This window comes from Drosophila kikkawai, chromosome X (assembly GCF_030179895.1).
Source record: "Drosophila kikkawai strain 14028-0561.14 chromosome X, DkikHiC1v2, whole genome shotgun sequence".
Taxonomy (NCBI): Eukaryota; Metazoa; Arthropoda; class Insecta; order Diptera; family Drosophilidae; genus Drosophila; species Drosophila kikkawai.
In genome coordinates, this window is record NC_091733.1 from 16,924,168 (window position 1) to 16,933,307 (window position 9,140).

At 35.9% G+C, this 9,140-nt stretch overlaps 1 long non-coding RNA gene across 1 annotated transcript; it reads right to left on the reverse strand.

The window, feature by feature from the left end:
* Window positions 1-506: 506 nt before the first annotated feature.
* On the reverse strand, window positions 507-1,041 carry LOC138929125 (uncharacterized). Its single transcript, XR_011445565.1, has 2 exons — window positions 897-1,041; window positions 507-839 (listed from the first exon to the last, which is right to left on the reverse strand). It is a non-coding gene; the product is annotated as an uncharacterized lncRNA (long non-coding RNA).
* Between the last annotated feature and the right edge of the window lie 8,099 nt (window positions 1,042-9,140).

Sequence of the window (9,140 nt, forward strand, 5' to 3'; positions counted from 1 at the left end):
AATGTTGGCACTGCATTCGGTGAAAATGGGCGACAGCTGGAAGATGCCTTGAGGGCATTTTCATTTTACAAGAACCCGAACTCAAGTTACCAAAGTGCGGATGAATTCAAGGGGGGAAATGCGGTGCCAGGGAAAATGCCTGGAAAAGCGAAGAAAATATAGGCGGTCGGTCTTTTCACAAAAGCAAAAGCGTGTCGAGCCAATAAAAAAAGCAAGCAAAAAAAGTGCGTCAAGGTGTTTGTAACGCAAAATGTGGCAAAGGGAAAGGGAAAGTGTGGGAGGGATGGAAATGTAGGGGAAAGTCGAAGGGAAAGTGCATCTAATATTCGCAAGGGAACTGGAAAAAATATATATGTTAAAAGGGATATTATTCAAAGTACAATCTATAGCATTGGCACACTTACCATTTGATTTGAGTTAGAATTCTCAACTGGTTCTAGCTGTAAAATGGTGATGTTGAGGAGGAAAATGTGGCTTTCTTTTGTAACAAAAAATACAACCACCAATTTTGTAGTATTACCCCAACAAAGTTTTATTAGATATCTGTCCAGTAACCATATCATAGCCATAAAAGTGATCACACGTCCTTAATTTTACCTCGGCTTATGTTCGCGAATTAGTGCTCCTATTGCCACAATAGACTCAAAATGGTCAGGGGGGGCATGGCGGGATCAGCTCCCCTTTTAAAGCCCAAGATTAAGATCAGAGGAATGAATCCCCAGTGGACTGTGGTCTCCATAGCGTTGATCACACCTCTCAGACGCTCCTTGGTTTCCTCAGAAAGCTCCATATTTGTATATATCAGATTTTGTTTTCTTCACGAATTATGGAATGAAAGTCTTGTTCAAAAAGATAGTTTTGGTAAAAATCGAAAAAAATATGGGAAAAATACTTGCCTTTTGTTAATTTTATGCTGACAAGCTGTTTGGCTGTCTAACGAGTTCAGATATTACTGGAAAATAATGGAAATATAGAAACTCTAGGCGAAGTTGAGTGACATTAATTCCAAAGAGGAACTGTTTTAGTCTATAAATATTTTTATTTTTCTCTGTGCCTACTACTCACACACGTACACATTCTCACGGGAGCCTTTTTGTCTGTAAAAGGACCTTTGTCGTTATTTTTGTTGGATTTTTTTCGGTGCTGGGTTCTTTCAGCCTTTGCCTTTCAAAATTGCGTATTGGCAGCTTCTTCAGCTTAAATGAAATGAAACGCAAAAATGAAGATGGATCGCATAACACCCACAAAAACAACAACAACAACAGCAGCGAAAAATGGCAGTGTAAAGTGTTGCTAATAGGGTGAGAAAAAAAAAAATGGGAAAAGGAAAACCAGGGAAAAAATTAAAGAGACCAAGAGTATGCTTCAAGCAGAGTCCTGGAAGAATGGCTTTTCGTGGGGGAAAAATGGGTAAAAGAAATTAATTTTATAAAGTTATATTCCCTTGATTCCCTACCTTTATATATTTTTAATAATTAAAATCTAAAATTTCCTATAACCCTGAATCCATGCTAATGACTGTTTTTTCTTCTTTTCTCTGTTTCATTGACAGGTATGTTTATTTTTACATTTGGACATCCAATTAGCTGAGACAAAATCGTTGGCAGCCATCTTCAGGTATATAGATATTTGTATAATAATTTATTTATAACAAAATGTTCATTAAAAAAAAAAAAAAACAAATTAACAAGGTTTTACGGGTCAAGAAATATGAAAATATTTATGATGTATATTTCTTAAAGAAGAAATAGTGCTATATGTATTATATACTTATTAGCAGATCCCATGCCATAGGGGGGCTTTATGCCACATTAGCGTCGACATCCTCGACATCGTGTGCTAAGCAAATTGGCATTAGTTTAATTGCCATTGAGCGGGAAACTACTTACGTGGCTAAGTGGCCTGATCCAGGCATGGCATCGAATCGAATTGAACAGTGGCTGCTCAAATTATGGCTTATAAAGTTCTAAATGAAATTATAGCTATTGAATTAACTAATTGCATTTGTGCTGGCGGCATCCATGAGGGGATGAGGGAGGGTTAGGACGACGACAACAGGACAACACAGGACACTTCGAGCCCCATTCCATGGCCAGACTATCAAGTAATCAAGTATAATCAATGGCTTCAAAGGGTTGTGTGTCCTTCCGCCCTCTCTCCCTGTTAAGGATGATTACATTTTGTGGGTCTACATTTGTGTGGTTAAGGAATGTTTTCCAAGACAACAGCACTGAGAATGTATCGAGGGGAACGTTCGATATATGGAGAAAATATCGTTAAATTTGGTATATTATAATTTAAAAAAATATATATTTATAAATACAGAATACTTAATATATAGCACTTATTGATTAATATCACAACAATTCATTGTCTCTTAATACGATTATTTTGGTTCGTTATATTAAACGGAATATCGATTTATCTCGAATGCATTTCAAAGATAATATATCGAATTATATATCGTTACATTATCGATACATAATTCTGTCATCCCTATTTGAGAGATCTGCAAATATCGATACAGTATTAATATATCGATATTTTTTGTGATCCGTATTTGCAACTATCGATGAGAAAGTTACAAAAAATTACTAATGTCTTAAAATCCTTTAAAAGGCGATGAAAAGTATCCCTAATTTGTACTTTTAGTCTTATTTTCAAGAGATTTTAAATCTCTAGTGATTTCTGTGACTAACTATATCATATTTTCTTAACATCCGAGAGTACATTTAGTGGAAGCTCTGCCATCGAATCAAAACATCAAATTGTCAATTGTAAAGTCTCTTCTCACTTTCGTCAGGCATTTAAATATTCCCCTTCGGCAGATTGTTGCCACTTATTGTCTGTCAGCGAGCGCTTTATGACGTTTAATATTTCGCCCCATCAATCCCCCCAATGCTCCATCCCACGTCCCACACAGAGTGGCATTTGCCTTGTGGTAGTCATTTTAATGCGCTTAACATCCACTGAGCATCCTAAGGAGTATCCTGAGCATCCTGAGCGTCCTGAGCTCCTGTTCTTTGAGCCGACCATTGTGTGTGTGTGTGGCTGAATGTGGTTGGGATCTAGAGAGTAAGTAACCCTTAGACGTATATACATATATGAATACACTGAAAGAATCTAGAAATTTGAAAATATCTCTTAAATTTCTTTTAAAACCAAGCGAATTTTCAAGTTTAACTAAGTTTTAAAGATAAAATCAAAAATTTACTGAGAATTTAAATTATTTTATTGTTACGGAATACCCCTACTATTTTTCTGTGTGTATTTAGGACCCGTATATTCAGCTGATTCTCACACATGCAGCGGGGCGTTGTTAATGATGCGCAGTTCGCACTCAAATCTCTCGAGTTTGGGATTGAACACAGAGCTGGAAGAAAAGGTGACTAGAAAAGCAGACGAATAATAATGGCATATAGAAAGCGGGCAGAAAAAATGGTTAGGCATTGGGTGGGGCATCTGCCACCCACACATCCCACAACCTGCACCAAGCTTGCTTTTGATAACCGGCGAAAAAGGAGCGCCCCTAAGCCTTTGCCATGGCAATTTGTTTCGCAACAGTTGAACAAATTTTATGCAATAACCCAGCACTGAGCGAAAAAAAATGTTATGCATAGAAAAAATTATTAAGTGAAAAATAAATTCGGATTTTTAACAGCTTTTAGAGATTAAAGTGAAATTTTAGATAAGCTAGTATAGAATTTTAGAGCAGAACAAAGTCCAAGGCACATGGGGCGCATTATAATTCCCAACCTGGTTTATCTACAAAACTTGTAAAATATTTTAAATATATATCACATATTTAATCGTTAAAATATACAAATATATATAATGTTTTAACGTTAAAGCAGCTAATTTTCGGTATTTAAAATTTCTATATTTTAAGGTTTTTTATATATAAATTTATATCCTTAATTTTGGGATTTAATATCAAAGTTTTGTGTTTTCTTTCTATTTAGACATTCGGTTTTTTTTTATTATTAACTCTTTTTTTGTAATAATTTTTTTTTTTTTAATTTTTTTGTATAATTTTTCTCCGAGTGTTATTATATCGCACATACCGCCCCCTATTCCCTTATATGGACCGCATCGAATCTGTGTCTATATTTTGTGGCCCAAGGATATTTCGTTTAACTTTTTCTGATTGAAATATTTCATTCTATGTGTGTTTGCCCTAACCAAAGTACACACAGAGCCCACCCACAATCCCTATATTCTCCGCCCTCCCTAATGGTAAGCTGCAATTTATAACAATTTAATTTACACATAACTTTGCACTAAGCTCCGACTAAGCTACAAAATGTTCATCTTCGGCCAGCCAAGTGTCAACAGGGAAAAGGGGGAAAGGGGGGCTTAATAAGAGGGCGACAAAATATTTTGCAATTGCAATTTGAAATGTTTACCTTGTGGAGGGGAAGAGGCGGGGCCGTAATACAATTTGTATGCAATTTTGCAATAAAATGAAAATTCATAGAAAAATGGAAATTCATAGAGATAGAGAGACGAGTTAAACTAGTGCTAAAATATATGAAATTGGAACGCTCACTGGCAAATTGAAACTGTTTAGAATTTATAAACCGAAAGTTTTGGATGAATTAAAATAATTGAGTGCTGTGAATGTTTTACCTACAGTCTCAACTTTCTTTTTTGAGTAAAATGGAATTAAAATGGATTTAATTTATTCGAAAAGGGACTCTTTTTAAAATTAAATTTATTGCTGAGTTCAGTTAGACTGATTATTTGAATGCTCTAAACAGTTGTAAACTTGTTATTTAAAATATTTGCAAAAGTCTTTATACCTCTGATAGGATTTTAGCTATTTAAATACACTTTTACGGCTGCCTCAAGTACTGTTTGTATAATTCTTCCGTTTTTATAGCCCTCATAAATTACCTGGTTGAAATTTTATTAAATAAATATTTGTACATCCGCAGCTCAAGGTAAATTTATTATCCCGTCCATCGTCAGAGTCTTAATTCGTCAATCGGTGAATGTTGTTAATTGAATTTCCACTCAAAACTGTTGGCCAAACTAATAAAATTAAAAGATGTGCGAAGTAAATTTCCATTAGGCTGAAATATAAATCAAGACCACCGACCCAAGGAACATATTTCAGTGTTTAATTTACAACTTGTTTTTTCTTGTTGTTTTTCTTCATTCCTTTTTGGAGAATTCTCAATTTATATTTATGGTCCTCCTAAAACTACATATTCTGGAGGCGGTCTAACATTTATATACACATACAAATTGATCGTAAATCTTGGCCATTTGCAATGGTCTCTCCCTTTCCCTCGGCCTGGCCTGCGATTTGCATTTCCTTGGGCATAAATTTCGATTTTCCGCTGCCCTACTGTCTTCTTCTTTGATCATTTCATTTCAACACGAATTAGCATTTTTGGCAACTTAATTAAATTTTTTAGACTTTCTTTTTTTTTGGCGACACTCGTGCAACAAGTTGACGGCTGTCCATGACGCACAAGAGAATTTATGATTGCCACATTTTGATGAGGGAGGAGGGGGCTTTTAGTTAGCAGATTTTTTGAATTTCTAAATTTCAGAAATTATGAATTTTATTTTTGATTATTTTCGAACAAACGTTGGCTGGCGCGCCGGCTGAATTTATTGGAAAAATGTAAATGAAACATAAATATGAGACAGGACAGTTGACATGTGTGTCGTTGTCGTCGTCGCCGTTGGTCTTTATATTTATCCCTCTTTTCTCTCTCTTTCTCCCTCTATCTTTCTCTCTCTTCTATATTTCTGTATTTTTTTTTTGGACCGACTTTCTTGGGGGCTTTTCATTCTTAAACCATTTTCAATTGCATCGTTAAGAGCTTTGAGGTCATGTGCTGCTTAGGCTTTCTCTCTATATGGATGAGATGCCATATGTATTTCTATATATGCGAATATATGCAGCCAGGGGATAGTTTTTTTCGTTTATATCCATTTAGGCAGTGAAAAAAAAAATGGTTAAGAAGTTAGTATGTATGTTTTAAAAATATATCAAAATTCAAATTTGGTCTTTAAAACTTAAAATCTATGTAAAGAATGGTATGTAAAGTGTTGAGAGTTTGTATTTTCCATCATTTATAATTTTTGCTTACTCCATTTGTGCCCAGTGTGCTAGCCAAGTTAAAATGCAATTGAAAAGCCATTTAAGAAACTTACTGAAAGGGAAAAAAGCGCGCCTTTGGGGAAGTTTAAGGGCAAGATATACGTATATTCAAGAGCCTTAGTATATACATATATACACATACATATATGCGAGGAGGCTAAATGCTTTTCTTGGCCATATGCAGAGGAGCATAAAAGCCAGATAAAAACGAGGCTATTAGGATCAGGCCAAGAAAATGGCTCACAGACAGAAAGGAACAGAACAGAAGAGGCATTCAGCAAGAAACGTGAAAGCTAACTCTCAATTCGATTTAAAGGTTTTACCCGCACTTGGATTTGATCTTAGTATTACCATTAAGCTGTTGCTAAATTGGCTTAAAACATTTCCCCACTCAAAGCTCCTGCTGCTAATTGATATTGTATCTAAAAGTGATTCATCAAAAACTGTTGTCATGAACAGAGATAGTTACGACTTTGAGTAAAGTCCAACCAGGATTTAATGTGGATTTAATTCCTAAGAAATACTTGGGGAGCTCATCATAAAAGCAGCTTTTGGTTTAAATTTGTGCTATTTCATTTGATCTGTAAAATAACCTCTATTCCCTAGACTTTCAACTATCTAAATCAAAAACTAGTATTTTTGTGCGTGCTTAGTTTAAATAATCCCCTTAATATCCTAATCAAATATGCTTATCTTGACGGTTTCCATCGAATTATTTGTACTTTAATTCCCAACTGCATTTGCCAACTGCCAATCTAACTTATCCTTTTAGCTGTTTAATTTACCAATTGCATCGGTATAATGACATATCCTGTCCATACGGTGAGTGAGTCCCTTTTACTCCCATCAACCGGCAGCCTTGTGGCTTCTCGCAATACCATTGGGAGGCGGCTTTAATGCATTTAAGTATCATGCAATGGGGGCCTCCCAATGCAATTAGACAAAACTCAGTAATAACAACAAGAACAACAACAATAGCAAGTTGATTAACCACTACAACTATGCCAGAGCAACAATAATGGCTAACATTGTGGCAGCAACAACAATATGCAACACGCGAGCAAGCACTTGAAATGCTTTTCATAACTAAGTAGCCATGTTATGTGACATCATGGTTAGGGGAACTTGTCCAGGACCAAAACATAACGCCCCCTATGCAGGACCCCTAGGAAACAGCCAGGATCAAAATAATAGTGGTTTTCATGGTGTTTTTTAACTTAATATTTAATATTTTAAGCATATTTGGGAGCTTCTTTAGAAATAAACATAAAATGATAAGTCAAGCTCAGTATCATACCAAAATTATCGTATACTTTATTAAATCAAATGTTTAGACATTGGAAACTATCGCATTAAATGTTAAAAGTTAAAGATTTTAATTCAAGTGGGTTGAGCTTCGGGAAGATTGAGCTTCGGAGTGGGTAAGCCAGCTAAGAGAGAAAGAAAGATATAAAAAGACAAAGAGAAAGAGATGGAGATGGAGAAACGAAAAGACAACTATGGCTGTTATTATACCTAAAACTTACCTTACTTATCTATGTACTTAATTATTTTGAATATTTTATAATATTAGTTTGAAGCCTTTTTTTGCGATCGCTGCTACGGCAGCTTTATGTAAATAGAATAATAGTTTTGGCTAGGACTTACCCGCAGCAGAGGACACTTGGTTACCTTTCATAGCCACACCGTAGACTTGACTGAGATTCATTGCTTCCAGTGTCGAGATACATCCTTGGAGTCTAGTCAGGATTGTAACACAAATTTGCACATTTCCATTAAAAGGAGACTTTTCCGGGGATCATAGAGATGGTTTAAGGTGCACACACACACACATGTCAGGTGATCGGGAGGAAAGCCGCGCTCAGACTGAGGTTGCTGCGTCACAGGTGCCTCTAATTATAGGTAGCTGGAGAGAGAGGGGTAGATCTCGAGAGAGAGAGAGAGTGAGGGAGATGGTTTAAGGTGCAGAGCGAGGTAGATCGATATAGTGAAACAGGGGGAGAGAGGTAGATCGAGAGAGTGAAAGAGAGAGGTAGATGGAGAGGTGAGAGAGAGGGAGAGAGGTAGATCGAGAGAGTGAAAGAGAGAGGTAGATCGAGAGAGTGAGAGAGAGAGGTAGATCGAGAGTGAGGGAGAGAGAGGTAGATCGATAGAGTGAGACAGAGATAAGTCGATCGAGAGAGGGAGGGAGGTAGATCGAGAGAGTGAGACAGAGAGAGGTAGATCGAGAAAGTGAGAGGGAGAGAGGTAGATCGAGAAAGTGAGAGGGAGAGAGGCAGATCGAGAAAGTGAGAGGGAGAGGTAGATCGATAGAGTGAGCGAGAGAGGTAGACCCAGAGAGTGAGAGCGAGCGAGGTACATCACCAAAATTGTTTAGAATTCGAGAAAAAATTAAATTTTTTAAATGTTAAATGCAGTAAGCAGATTTATAAACCTAATTAAAACTAACAAAGAAACCCTTTTCGAATTAAAATTAAAGCATTTTTGATTAGGTTACGAGGGTATACAAAACTTCGGCACCTCCAAGTTATCCTCCTTTCTTGTTGTATTTATATAAAACCAAGGGGAGGACTAAAGCTATTTGCTAAATTGCCTTGGCCAGTGGAAAAAAAACCTTAGTTTTCATCGTCCATTTCCTATAATCCGTGGCGCTAGCCTGCAAATGCGTTTTCCCCTCTAATCTTGTAAAGCAAGAAAAACAAGAACATTTTCCAGGGTAAAAAAACCCAAAGATGGTACAGTAAAAACTATCAAAACACAATTTGTAATATATGTTTTGCATGTTTTATTTTGTTGTAGAATATCCTTTGAATCTTTTACAATCACAAATGTTTATACAAGAGATTTGGCAAATTAATTAGTGTGCAATAGCATGAATATTAAATATAATATGCTAAACTTTTTCATATCAGATTCATTTATTTAACTTATTCATATCAGATTCCCGCATATTTGTTATTGTTTTTATTTGAATTTTCATGGAATGACAACAAAAAGTTAAGCCAACTGGAAATAAATACGA